Here is a 15,661-nt window from a genome sequence, read left to right on the forward strand (position 1 = left end):
GAACAACCTCCAGGAAGTGATGCAGAGCGAGAGGAGCAGAACCAGGAGAACATTGTATACAGAGACTAATACACTGTGGTATAATCGAACGTAATGGACTTCTCCATTAGTGGCGGTGTAATGTCCCTGAACAACTTGCAGGGATCCAGGAGAAAAAAACACCATTCATAAGCAAAGGATAAACTATGGGAGTGGAAACTCCGAGAAAAAGCAACTGCCTGAATACAGAGGTTGAGGGGACATGACAGAGGATAGACTCTAAATGAACACTCTAATGCAAATACTATCAACAAAGCAATGGGTTCAAATCAAGAAAACATCTAATGCCCAGTGGACTATGGGGGGTGGGGGGGAGGAAAAGAAAATGATCTATGTCTTTAATGAATAATGCTTGGAAATGATCAAATAAAATATATTTTTAAAAAAAATTTTCTCCCTTGAACAATTTCCCAAGTCAGTTGTTTTTCAAATCACTTTTTAAAAAATCAAATCTCTTACATTTTTTTCAATCTTTAATTTTGTTCTAATATTTCTTGCTACTTTGTGAAGTCATTGATTTCTGTTAGGACTACTCTAGTTTTCAGAGTCCATTTCATGGACAAGGTTTACTATTTTCTCTTCTGAGTTATTTATGTTCCTTTCAATTTTTTCCTTCAGATCTTTTATTTAATTTTTATGTCTTATTTAATTTCTTTATGTATTTGTGTAGTCATTTTAGAAAACTCATTTTTCTCTTTGATTCTTTATTTGCATGTTTTGTTTAGTTACTTTCTCCTTCCAAATTCGATTTCAGGTCATCTCTAGATTTACAATAATTTTGGATACTGGTCTCTGTCTTCTTTGCTTTATTCAGTTTTCCAACTTTAATGCTTGAATTAGGGATTTTTGCTAGATCCAAGCTCCATTCCCTTCTGTGCTTTTGGGTGGTGTGGTGGACCCTGCTTGGTCTTACCTTACCTTGGTCTTCTGGATTTCCAAGGCGCTCTTTTATACAGAAGGATAATGTGCTAAGGAACCTATCCAAGTCTGAGTGCTGATGGGTCATATCCATCACCAGCACCATGCTTAATGTCTTTGAGGTTTCTTGCTGTGGGTTTCTGACCCACCTTGGGCATTCTGACCACCCTGAAGCTTCCTTAAGGGTGTCCCTCTTTTTTCTGTTCATTGCACACAATCTTAAAGACTATATGTGTCGCTGGTGACAATGGAAGGCCACTGGCTTGTTTGCCTCTGCTAATAACAACTTTACTGGTATCTCACTTTCCTATTACCCATGGATTTCTGACGGGCTTTTGGTAAAGGTTAGAGATAATAAGTCACTTATTGTAGTTTCTCATTAGATTTCTTAAACATTATTTAGTCTGGTACAAATTTCAGATTTTTTACTTGAAAATATATAGGGGAGATTGGCAATTTTCCTTAGATCAGGCAGCCATCTGCCAGTTCCTGGCAGCCTCAAGTCTGATTGATAATCCCCATCACACACACACATATACATCTTTTCTCTTTTTACTGCTTCTTCTCTTCTGTAATCAAGCAGGAACATTTATATTGGCTTCTCTCTAAAGAAGAGAATGTCTATTTGGTTTCATCTATACTAGGCTTAATACTAAAAATGATTTATGTTAATGTTAAAAAGTGTTAATGTTAATGATTTGATTCATAGAAAGAGCTTTGAACTTAGAATTAGGAGAGTTAGAATTGGATGCTAGCTCTGGTCCCTTCCATCTGGGATATTAGTTAACCTCTGGGAGTTTCATTTTCTTTAGTGCTAACGTTGAAGGAATAAGAAAGGATAGTTTGCTTATTCATTCATTCATTCGTTCATTTGTTTGTTCGTTTGCTCCTTCCTTCCTCTCTCTTTTCTATTTTCTTTTTTCCCCAATTATATGTAAGAACGATTTTTAACATTTGCTTTTAAAATTTTTGAGTCCCAAATTCTCTCCCTCCTTTCCTCTATTTCCAAATCCTTGAGAAGGCAAGCAATTTCATAGAGGTGACACATATGCAGTCATGCAAAACATTTTTTCATATTTATCATATGGAAGAAAACACAATAAAAAAAAGAGAAAATTCAAGTTTTTGTTTTTTTTAAAGTATGCTTTGATCTGCATTCAGACTCCATCAGTTCTTTCTCTGGAAGTAGAAAAAAGTTTTCATTATAAATTCTTTGGAAATATCTTACATCATTATATCACTGAGAATAGTTGATCATAATGCAATATTGCTGTTTCTATGTACAATGTTCTCCTGTTTCTGCTCACTTCATATTGCATTAGCTCATATAAGTCTTTCTGCTCACCATTTCTTATAGCTGTAAACCTTAAAATTTCTTAGACTTATAAATGTTGGAAATTTCACCATTGGGAAATTTCATACTTGAAAAATTTCCTATTGATTGTGGGAACTCTATTGGAATGTGAACCCCATTGGCATGGGAGGTTCCTCCTCCTCCCTTCTTAAGATTACTTTAGGACAGAAACCTTTTACTGAACAATGGAAAGGGCTTTGACCTATGCTTAAGCATAGAACAGGAATTTCTTTGAGTCATGATTGATTTTAGAATTGATACAATAGAGATACTTGGAATGACAGAACCAGGTCTTGGAAAATACAATTTCCACCCCACTCAGTCCTAACAGGATTTAGGAAGGACTGCAGCAAAGGATCAAGATTTAATTATTTGAGAATATGACCTTCAACAGACATGTGCAAAGCCACAGACCTCTGGGCGGTCCTGGGTTAAGCTAGAGCCACCATTGGCACAGGGAAGACATGGACAGTGATTGGTAGATGTGAGAACTGAGGGGAGGGAACTTGGATGGTTTCCTTAAAGATAGAGGGGGGTCTGAGGACTGAGAGGTGGTTGGTTGGAGAGGTTTTTGGTCTGAGAGGTGGTGCTTTGAGAGTTGGCTCTGAAGGAAGCTGGAGGTGGAGGCCCCTGAGACTGTTTCTCCATTTTGGTCACGTGAGTAATAGGGACTGATCTCCTTTCTTTGCCTCAGCTATCTAAGGGCTTGGGCCTTTTGGCCCAGCTTAAACAGAAGTTTAAGCCCTATTCCCTTCTCTCCCCTTTCTCTCTCCCTCTCTCTCTCTATCTCTAATTCCTTTCTTCCTCCTGTTTGTAATTAAACTCTATAAAAGGTTGACTGCTGACTTGAGTTTTCATTTAGGAATTACATAGCTGAATTCCTTGAAGACCTTAAATTAATATAAATCAGTCTTTTAAAGTGATTTCCTTGTCACATAGCACAATAGTATTCCATTATAATCATATACAACAACTTGTTTAGACATTCCCCACTTAATGGACATTCCCTCAATTTCCAAATCATTGCCACCACAAAAAAAATATTGTAAATCTTTCCAAATTGCTCTCCAGAATGGTTGTATCAATTCATAGTTCCATGAACAATTCATTAATGTCTCAATTTTTCCCACATCCCCCCCAACATTTGTAACTTTCCTTTTCTGTCATATTATCAACCTGATAGGTATGGGATGGTACCTCAGAGTTGTTTAATTTGCATTTCTCTATTCAAAAGTGATTTGGAGCATTTTCCATATGACTATAAATAGCTTTGATTACTTCATCTGAAAACTTCCTGTGCAGATCCTTTGACCATTTTTCAACTGGGGAATGATTTGTATTGTTATAAATTTGATTCAGGCCTTTATATATTTGACAAATAAGGCCTTTATCAGAGAAACTTGCTATGAAATTTTTTCACTCATGTTTATTGCAATTTTCTCTCCATTCTATTTTTCCTTCTATTTATCCTATCCTCTTTCTCCCCTTTCACCTTGTCCATCTTCAAAAGTTATTTGCTTCTTTTTACCTGAATGCAAATGTAAAATCTGTATGATATTGCTTTATCATTTCAAGGGGTGGAAGGATGGGGGAGTGAGGGAGGGAGGGAATTCAAGATTCAATATTCTTTGAAAAAATGATGGAAAATGTTTTTACATGTAATTGGGAAGGGGAATTAAATTAAAAAATTTTAAATTAATTTGCTTCTGACAACCAACTCCCCCACCATTCTATCAATGCCACCTCTTCTCTTATCCCTTTCCCCTCCTATTTTCCTGTAGAGGAAGATAGATTTCTATATTTATTTCAGTGTATATTTTGTTCCTTTTTTGAGCCAATTCTGATGAAAGTAAGGTTAAAGTGTTTCTTAACATTTGCACCAGACTAAATAATAATTAAGAAATGTAATGAGAAACTACAATAAGTGACTTATTATCTCTAAACTTTACAAAAAAGCCAGTCAGAAATTCATGGGTAATAGGAAAGTGGGGCACAAGCAAAGTTGATGTTAGTAGTGGCAAATAGTCCAGTGACCTTCCAGTGCCACCAGTGACACATGTAGCCTTCAAGACTGTTTGCAGTCAATAGAAAACAGAAGAAGACCCTTAAGGAAGCTTCAGGGTGATCAGAATATCCAAGGTGGGTCAGAAACCCACAGCAGGAAACAAAGCCATTAAGCATGATGCTGGTGATGGATATGACCCTTCAGCACTCAGACTTGGACAGGTCCCTAACACTCTGTCTTGCTTTATAAAAGAGGGCCCTGAAGATTCAGCATCCAGAAGTATCTGCAATAGTCCATTAAGCCACCTAGCTGCCCCTCCAATAATTCTTAAATTATCTCTCCTGGATCTATTTTCTAGGTCACTTGTTTTTCCAATGAGATATTTCATATTTTCTTCTATTTTTTCATTCTTTGTTTTTGTTTTGTTTCTTAATGTCTCACGAAGTCATTAGCTTCCATTTGTCCAATTCTAATTTTTTAAGGAAATACTTTTTCAATGAAAATTTGTAATCTCCATTTCCATTTGATTAATTCTAATTTTTACAGAGTTCTTTTCTTCAGTAAATTTTTGAAAACATTTTCCCATGTTTCCATTACAAATTCTGCTTTGTAAGGAGTTCTTCTTTTCAGTAATTTTTTGTATCACTTTTACAATTTGCTCTGTTTTGTTTTTTAAGGTTCTGTTTTCTTCACTTCTTTTGTTCTTGCATTTCCAAGCTATTGACACTTCCCCCCATAATTTTCTTGCATTGCTCACATTTCTTTTTCCAAATTTTCTTCTGTTTCTCTGATTTTATTTTTAAAATACTTTTTTTTGAGCTCTTCCAGGAATTCTTTTAGGCCTGAAGCTAATTCACATTTTTCTTTGAGTCTTTGGATGCTGCAATTTTTATTTTATTGACCCCTGAGTTTGTGCTTTTATCTTTCCTGTTAGTTCAATAACTTTCTATGGTGAGATATGTTGTTGTTATTCACTCACCTTCCCAGACTATTTACTGACTTTTACCTTTATGTTAATGTTAGGCTCTGCTATACGAATGGATGGGGCACTGTCCCACACTTTTTTATAACTATTTTCAGTTAGTTTTGGGGTTCTATAAGTTTTCAGTTCTTTAAAGGTAGTATGACCTAAGGAGAAATGTGCTTACTACTTTCCTGGCTAGTTCTCTGGTCCATGAGTAACCACAAACACTCATTTCCAATCTGGGACTGTGACCAGAATTCACACTCCCCTATAGCCACAATCTCTGGTATGCTAGTGCTTCTCCTTCAACCTAGGACTACAGCTTAGAACTGCAACCTGGTTCTGTATATGGGCAGTGAAACAGAATCTCACACCCAGTGTTAGCAAAAGGATCTCTGTTATCTTCTGACTAGTTTCCCCCAACCATCTGTGGGCTGAGAGCTCTAGAAGGTGTTGTTGCCAATTCAGTTGTTCCCAAGGTCTGCTGCTCACTTTCCAAAATATAGCCTACTATTGGTATGCTGGGATATTGCCTGCCCTGGACCACACTCCACTCTCACCCTGGTGCAATAGACCTTTCTTGCTCACTTTCCAGATTATCTTAGAAAATTATTTCACCTCATCTTTTTGTGGGTTCTTTCACTGGAGAATTAGTTTTGAGACTTTATCTTAAAGTTGTCTGGAGAAGAATTTGGGAGATGCTTGATGAGATTTTGCTTTTTCTCTGCCATTTTGGCCCCACCCTCAAAAATATAATTTTAAGTACCCTTTAACCTCTAAATTCATGAGCCTGGAAAGGCAAGAAATCTTATCTTCAAAGTACTAAAAATTCAGAATAATCATATTGTTCTCCAGGATGTCACAAAGAAACTCAGCAACATCAGAGTTGGTGAATAGATTTATAATTTGTTGAATTGCTAAAACACAAATTATTGGTTATGGGGCATTATTTATTTATTTATTCATTCATTAAAATCCTTAACTTCTCTCCTAGAATTAATACTAAGTAAGGGTTGGACAATTGAGGTTAAATTATTTGCCCAGGGTCACACAGCTAGGATGTGTCTGGGGAAAAATTTGAACTCAATTCCTGTACTACCCTTGGGATATTGTTTATTAATAAGTAAATGATATATTTGTTATGCTCTGTATATATTTATATTATATATTATTTATCAGATGAAATCATGTGTTTTATAACTAGTGATTTTATTCCTATGTATACTCTCAAGAATATGAATCCAGAGAACAGTGTTACACTTTTGTAATTAAGGTTCTCCCCTCCTTATCTCTTCCTTTTCATTTCCTTGGTTTCCGTTAGCTCTTTGCTCATATTGTAGCAAAGGAAGGTAAAAGTAGCAAGATTATGATTGACAGGCCTGGATTCCAAGAGTTTTATGTCATGCTACAGGAAAGATCTGGAAACAGTGAGGTTTTATTACTGCATTGGGAAAACCAATTGCTCATGTGGAAAAATAACTGAATTGTTGGATGGTATCCAAAAACCTAAACAGCTAGTAGTGATCCATTGTAGAAGTCACACTTATGGCAGAGATTCAGTCTCTAAAGGAAATCATAGAGCTGATATAACTGTGAAATTTGCTGCCAAGAATACTCCAGTGTATGTAATGAATTTGTCAACTATCGAATCTGATTATCTAGAAAAAGTTTATGTAGATTCAGAAATTCAAAAGTGGAAGGAGAAAATTGGAACAAGGAAAGAACATGGAATATGGGTTGCAGACACTGGAAAACTGCTGTTACCAAAAAATGTGTATACCTATTTGTGTCAAGCCATCCACACAAAAGGTCATTTTGGTACTCAAGCTGTAGTAGATTCTATAAAGAGGCAATGGGTAGCTCCTGGAATAAGATCTGTACAAGCTGTTCTGTTTGCCAAAAATTCAACCAAGGGACATTCAGACAGAAAGGTTTAGGTGGTAGACCTTAAGCATATTGTCCATTTGAGAGTCTACAAATTCATCACATCAGCATGCCAAAAGCAGGAAGATACAAGTTTTGTCTGGTAATAGTGGATAGATTAACTAAGTGGCCTGTAGCATTTCTGTCAAATACAAATACAGCTAGCTTTGTGGTAAAAGTATTGATTAAGGAAATTATTCCTAGATCTGGAGTACCACTTCCCATAGACTCTGATAAGGGATCTAATTTCACCCAGGATATCCTGAAAAGAGTCTATGAGAATCTAGGAATAACACCCAAATATAATGTTCCTTATCACCCACAAAGATCAGGTCAAGTGGAGCATGTAAATAGGGAACTCAAGACTATAGTGGGGAAAATCTATGCTGAAACTCATTTCAAATGGCCAGATATTCTTCCCATAGCTTTGTTTTACCTACGTACTAAACCAGGAGCAGATTTACATGTATCATCTTATGAAATGCTCTTTGGACATGTTCCACTACAGGCAAAAACTTGTAAGAGAGTCTATACATCTCTCTTAGGAGGAGATTGTCAACTTGCTTCATACTTAAGTGCTTTAAAACAACATCTTAAAGAATTACATGATATGGGAGTATTGATCCAAGCTGGTCCATTGGATTATTCTTTCCATAATTTCAAACCAAGAGATACAGTATATGTGAAAAATTTTGCTAAAACATCAGCAACACAGGAGAGTTGGGTAGGTCCTTACATAATTGTGTTGATTTCTCCATATTCAGTAAAAGTTTTTTTTTTTTGAGAAATCACTTTAAAAGACTGATATATATTAATTTAAGGTTGCCAAGGAATTCACTTATGTAATTCCTAAATGAAACACTCAAGTCAGCTGCCAAATTTTTATGGTGTTTTAATTACAATAGGAGGAAGAAAGTATTAGAGGGAGAGAGAAAGAGAGAGAGAGAAGGAAAAGGGAGAGAAGGAAAGAAGTTTAACTCAGAACCACTCTGGCTCAGGCTGAGCCAAAGAAGGCGTTAAGACCTTGGATAACCAATGCAGGGAAAGGGATTAGTCCTTATCACTCACGTGACCAATCTGAAGGAAAGCAGTCTGCGGGGCTCCTCCAACTCCAAGCACCAGCCTCGAACTGAACTCTAGCCCTCCTCACAGGAAGTCCCGAGAACTCCAGAGGCTGTTCTCTACCTCACTTCCTGTGTCTCACATGTGCCAATGGTGGCTCTAACTTGACCTAGGACTGCCCAGAGGTCTGTCCTTTTTTTGCACATGTCTGTTGAAGGCCATATTCTCAAATAATTAAATCTTGAGTTTGCTGCAGCCCTTCCAAATCTTGTTACACTGAGTAGGGTGGAGAATGTAGTTTCCAAGACCTGATTCTGTTATTCCAAGTATCTCTATTGTTATTGATCAGGAAATAGCTAAATCCAATCTTCTAAGGAATGGTTTGAATAGGGTGGAGTCGTTTTGAAATTCACAGATTCATGGTATCATTGTTCACATATCATATTAGCACATGGTATTAATAATGAAAATCTATAAAACATTGAAGAATAAATTAAAGAAGAATAAATTGTGGAAGCTGTGAATCATCAGTCAAATTGAGTCTGCAGTCAGAAAGATCAGTAAGGAGGGGGCCATTCCAGTGGAAGAGGACATTCAGATGGTAGAGGACAATGCAGATGAAAAGAATTCAGGAAATTAAAGGACATTGTTAAAATATTGGAAGGATTTATAAATATTGAGATAATGACTTTGAAAGGAATTTATAATTAAGAGGATCAAGTAATTAATGGACTAATGGATTAAAATTTGGGTAATGTATTATAACACAAAACAATATGACATATATTCACACAAACATAATTATATTTACTACCATGGAGTTGGAGAGGAAAAATTCTTCAAACAAGATAAGATGAGAAGAGAAGGAAAGATCTGAAGGAGTGGTAAGAATATTACATGCAACAGTAACATAAGACTAACATAATAGTAACACTGGCATAACACTAGCAAAATAACATAACATAGCAAACACATAAACACAAATACATAAAAATGGTTAGGTTACATTGATTCACTATTTGAATGAGTAAAACAATGTATAGCTAGGGTACTAACAATGTTATAATTAGCTATAAATTAGTAACAAAAAATAGTTAGATACTTAATTTAGTATAGGAATATAGATAGGAGAATTTTGAAGATAATGATTTAGTTAGATAGTTTAGATTAAAGTAGATAAGATAAGGCAAGATACTAACTTACATTACAAAAATACATTACATAACACAAATAACATAACATCACATATCACATATGTCAATAGTGTGTATATGTAGCATTCTGGGCATATTCACATCTAAGAAATATGAATGATGTGTGGATATTGTGTCATCAGACACATGGTTAAACTCTGATATTTGTGAGCGGACTCTTGACCTAGCCATGCTGCCTTTGTTCAGGGCAAACTCATTAACATTTGGCAGCAATATTTGGAGAAATATTTATTTGCGAAAGCGAGGGTTGAAGTCAACATGCCCAGAAAGTGTCGTCATTACCATTGCATCCAATGTGAATCAACTATGCTTTGTTACGTATTCATTGAGCACTTCCCAATCCACACTGGAATAAATATGGGAAGCAGTCCGCTGATTTCTCTCTTGGATTTTCATTCTCATGCTTGATACTCTTTTCCTCTTTTCTATCTAGGAAATTTTGCTTGCACGTGTTCTGTTATTTCTCACATTTTCCTTCAATTATTTTTCTAAGGAAAATGTTATCAGGGACCAGCGCTGCTCCCTACTTAAATTAACTTGTCTGTGTCTCTTTATTTATCACCCATTTTCTCAGACTCCTTGCTCCTTCTTGTGCCCAAACCCACTAAGGAAAATCTTGTATGTAACAGCCGCTTGACGGCTGTTATAGTATAATAGTATTGTAAGATCAATTGTATCATAGTATATGTACATGCGCAACACATATGTATCATATGTGTAAATATGAAGTGTGCATACATGTTATGGGTATCATATGTATATATGTAAATAGATCACTTATGTTTAATTTTATCTATTGTTACATATAGTTTGCATAAGTGAGTTTAATGGTTTGGTTTAATTTTCTTTGTAAAACTTATGCAATGTTGTGTTTATTGTAATTTTCAAAAAATTTTCTCTGCTTTTAATGCATTACAATAATAGTAGAATGTTCTGTATTAGTTAATAAAAGTAGTATTTATGAGTTTAATGTTTTGCATGAAAGTTGTGTTTATCTTTTGATTTTCATATTATTTGCTTGTGCTTTCGTATATGTTTGATCTGTTTGAAATTTTTACTTGTTTGTTATTTATTTCACTTTTTTCCTTGATAAAATCCCTAGAATAGGATTGTATTAGATAGCTTAAGATAGTTGAGTGTACGTTGTTAGTTATTTTGGATAGATATTTTAGTTTAATATGTAAGTATGTTAGTGCACAAATACCAAAATAGTGTTTTCAACACGATTTAGGCTTTGTGCAAAGGGGGGACTGTAGCAAAGGAAGGTAAAAGTAGCAAAAGTATGATTGACAGGCCTGGATTCCAAGAATCACAGGGTCAGGATTCTAAGCTGTCAAAAGGAGCAGGTTTCCAACTGTCAGCCTGGAGTTGAAAGTGAAGCCTGAAAGTGCGATTTGATCTCTCCTGGACTCACCTGGACATCTTGCAAGTAGCCTCTTTGAATACCCTCAAACAAGGGTGAGAGGAAGATCTCCATACCCTTTGGTGAACAGAGTGGAAACTTGGAGGAACCTCTCTTTCCTGGGACATCTAAGAACTCAGCTGGATTCCTGTACCTGACCCACCAAGGACTCTGTGTGTGTGAGAAATCTGGTTTCCTGTTGAACTTACCATTAGGAAACTTAGGTGTTTAGTTTAGGGTAGCTAGATAGTTGGTTTAATAACTGGGATAAGTCAGGTAGAAACTCTCCCCCTTGTCCTCCCTTACCTTTCCCTTCTTTGTTAATAAATACATTTTATTTATATGTGATTCTTCTCTTGTGTATAACCTTCCTTTCCCCTTTCCAAAAAATTCAAAATAACAATAACCTTGTACAAGACACCTTTTCTGCTGTATTCTATCTCAGTGCTAGTGTCTTTGCCTACAATTTTATCCTGCCTATATTCTGTATGTACCCAATTATATAAATGGTGTTTCCTCCATTAGAATATAAGCTTCTTGAGGGCTGAGACTATTTTATAAATATAATATATTATATATTAAATATAAATATATTTATTATATTCACATAAAGTTCTTAATATATTTGATTTGTTCTTGACTTCAAATTTTCTATTCCAGGCTTAAATAGGGAAGAAGGAACAGGTAGTCCCAGGTTACTGATCTAGGATTTCCCAGAAGAATTGTAGAATTTGTCAAAGGACCCCCTACTGCCTACATAAACATAACTGCCATAATTTACTACATGCCAGACAGAGCCAAACTCCAGTTAGTTCTCTGATTCTCTTATTCAAGTTAGTGCTATATCCAGGGCAAAGCATATTCATTATGTAAAAATAAATAGATTAAATAATTAATTTCAAATTGCCTCTTTATTTCTATAAATCATTTTGTCTTTAGCTATGAAATTAAACTTAGAGGCCTGAAATAAGTAGTACTCTAACTTGATGTTTCAAAGAAAAGAAGAGTGAAATATAAAAGTTGTGGGGAGTTTGAGGTGAACCCCTGGGATTTGGGATGGGTATCCTTTGCAAGAATGCAAGACTCCAGTTTAGAAAAAAAAAGAGAAATTTATTAATTGGGAATTCATATTGAATTTGGTTGGGAGGTCAGCATAGATGGGACACTGCCTCCTAAAGGGAATATGTTCTGAGTCTTTTATACTCTTACAAAAGCAGGGATAATAATGGGACCAAGGATGAGGTAATGGAATGTGGTTGGGCAGAAGTGGGGGGGATGTTTGTTATCTGACAGGGGTTTGTGTCTTTAAGACCTAAGGGGTGACCCTCATAGTGAGAGTAGATGTCTTGGATACAATGTGATGGTATCAAAACATAGCCTGGAGGTGTATCTTGATATCCTTCTCAAAATCTAGGGAAAAATTCCAAGGAGGATATTTGTCTCAGGACTCTTTTCTTATCCTAATCTTTGATGTTCAGGATTACCCTTTCCTCAGCATTAACAAGGAATTCATGGAAGGAAAGGAATTTTCCTGCTTATAATTTGACCTGAAACACTTCTATACTTTGGGGGTATAAAGTTCCATGCCAAAAGGAGGGACAAAGCAACTATAATTTCTAAATTGTTTCTGAAATAAGGAATGTTTGGAAGAGGGACTTTGAGAGGGAAAAATAAGTGAGTAAATACAAGAAGTAGATAAATGCCCTAGTCTAAGAAGGAAGAGTATAATGGGGGAAAAAAACCCCACAACAAAAACAGAACATTCAACTTAAAAGGAGTAAGAAGACCTAATTTAAGGAGACTTTGGGCAAATAATTTAATCTCTCTCTAAGTTCCAGTTACCCCATCAGTAAAATGGTCACAATATACTCTGCCTATCTAATGAGTGTAAGGATTAAATTTTACTCAAACAGGCCTCATAACCTTGGGGAAATCACTTAACCTCTAAACTTTTCCGAGAAACAATTTGAGACAATTCTTTGAAGAGAAGGTACTGTAAAGCATTAGTAGAAGGAGTTTCCTTGCAGAACTATTACTTATACCAATGAAATTGAAGATCCAAACCCTTCTTATCCCATAATACCCTTATAATATGTACTGGGAATACAGAGATAAAAATAAAAACAAAACGGCCTCAAAGATGCTGCAATCTACTGGGATGTTGTCTCCTATAATACTCTTTCTACTACATACTACATGCTGGTTCTATGACAACACTCCAATTATAAAGTTAACAGATGCTTTCTGCTTTGTTAGTTAGTGGTCTTAAATTTGAAAATTTAGAGACTGTGAGGCCTAATGGAAGTACAATCAGATAAGTTCAGAGTCTAGTCCACTCTGTTGGACACTTGCTTGGAAACTTTATATAATTAGGGATTTTTTTTTCTGGACTATAAAATGCTATTGGTTATCCTTTCTATCACAGAAGGGAATATACAGATACAATGAATTCCCTGGGCACTGTTTACCAGTGGTAGGGATTATCCATATCTCTCTTTGATGTTCTAAGTTCAGCTAGGGATCATGCCAAGAATAGGGGCTCCTTCTGCCTAGTTGTGCCAAGGTCAAGATTTAGAAACTTCATCTAGAGAGTATTAAAGCATCTACAGATAGCATTAGCTCTTGATTCATGTTTAACTTGTAGTTTAATAATAATAAGAGGTGGCATTGACAGTAGTAGAAAGGGGAAAAAAATAACCATTTATTTAGGCTTCTATTCTGTGTGCTAAAAGCCTTATAAATATTATCTCATATGATCCTCAAAACAACCCCAAGAGATGAGCTCTATTATTATCCTCACTTTATCAATGAAGAAACTGAGGCAGACAGTGACTTGCCCAGGGTCACATAGCTATTAAGTGCCTGAAACCATATTTGAACTCAGGTCTTCCTGACTCTATGAGATGCCCAGTATCTCACTACATCATTTAACTGCCACCTATGGGGTGCAAATTACTTGGAGTGAGTATTAGTTTTGATATGGTTTTGAATTCTATAACTAAAGCTCCTCCATTGAGTATATGTATAGTTTGCTTTTTTTTTTTTTAACCTAAGTCCCCATACAAATCTTTTTACCTTATCTCCGGTGAGGTATAACCCTATCTCCACCAACTGTCGATTTAAGTATGTCTTAATCTTTCCTCTCTGGAAAACTTAAAATTTAGCCTATGGAGTACTATTTCAGAAAATTGTGTGTGTGTTTTATTTAAACCAGAAAAAACAAAAAGTTTCAGCAAGCCAACAAAAGAAATTTTAATTCTGAGATTGTCTTCCCCTTCCACTCATGTTATCACAGTAGCACCTACAATGATTATTCTTAGCTTGGCTCTCAATTACATTTGGGACAGGGTAGACAACAGCAAAGGCAAGTTGTTATATGGCCACAATGAGTTGTATTGAGAGAAACACAGAAAGATGGGTAATATTTTATAATCTAGAAATTCTATAATTATATATATATATATATATAATTATAACATATAGAAATTGATTATTTCAGAAGTTTAATGGCAATAAAATTTCATATATATAAGATCTTTGACAAATGCCATGTAAATTTTAAGAGATTTATAAATAAGCAATTATAATTATATGGTTGTTTTCCCAGGGTTTGGTTTAGTCATTATATAGAAAGGTACAGTTCTTAGAACTGGGCCCAGAAACAAAAAAAAAATACCTAGCTTAATATCTCTTTTTTAGCTAGTAATAAGTTGAAGACACAAACAGATTATAGATTACATAATTAGATATTTATATTATATACAGTCATTAGTACAAATGTTTTTATGTGGTTTAGGGGACACAAAAATGGTGTGAAGTAGTTGGGATTAATACTTTCCATTTATATATATTTATATAGCTTGATACTTCTAAAGCACTTTATGTTTGTCGAAATATTCCTGAAACTAATGTATCTATTTTCCGTGAGCTACCTTACTATACAGATGCACTGGACATAGAATAAGCCTGTTTGCAGTACAGAACCAATCAGGAGCCTTCAGGGAGCCAGAAGTCTTGCTCACTCCCAGAGGTGATCATTCATAGAAGAAAAGGGAAGTATTTGAAATGTAGGTGGCAGGATTTATTATTTGAATAAGAAATCATTCTCTGTTCAAGAGCAGGAGACAAGGGGAAATGACTAAATATTTTTACAATTGTGAAAGAAGTCCTTTTAGACAAAGCCACAAGGTTGTTGTTTTTTTCCCAAGGATGACCCTGTGGTTAAAACCCTTCCCTTTGCTGTAACCTTGCATAGGATATTGGGTCCTTCCTAATATTATCTCATCAAGTGGTTGGGGGATTTCTATTTCTTTAGGACATCAAGAGGTCATGAAATGATAATGCTTTTAATTTTTTTCCCACAGTGGCAAAGTCAGAATTTGAACCTAATTCTTGTGAATTCAAATATTCCCCCTTTTCTTCCTTGAATGATCACCTTTTATCTCTCTGCCTCTTCCTGTCCTATAAATGTTTTACTTATCTATCTTAGGTTGCCACAGAATGCCATTGATTGTCTGTATGCTCTAAGAAAGTCTGAAAAGTTACAAAAACCCAATTTGTACCCTAAAAAGCTGAAATGCTGATAGCAAGATGTGTTTCCTTAGCATGCTAATGAGCCTATTTGTTTTATTGTTTGGCCCCCGAGCTCTGATCCACAGTTCTGGACTCTTGCTAGTGCATATACCTCCTCCTGAAGGTTCTATTCCACTAGGTTTAGAGAATTCCTGGACATCACTTCTTCCTTGAGAGCCTCAGTTTCTGCATTTATAAAATGAGGGCA

The sequence above is a fragment of the Monodelphis domestica genome, chromosome 1 (assembly GCF_027887165.1).
Source record: "Monodelphis domestica isolate mMonDom1 chromosome 1, mMonDom1.pri, whole genome shotgun sequence".
NCBI lineage: Eukaryota > Metazoa > Chordata > Mammalia > Didelphimorphia > Didelphidae > Monodelphis > Monodelphis domestica.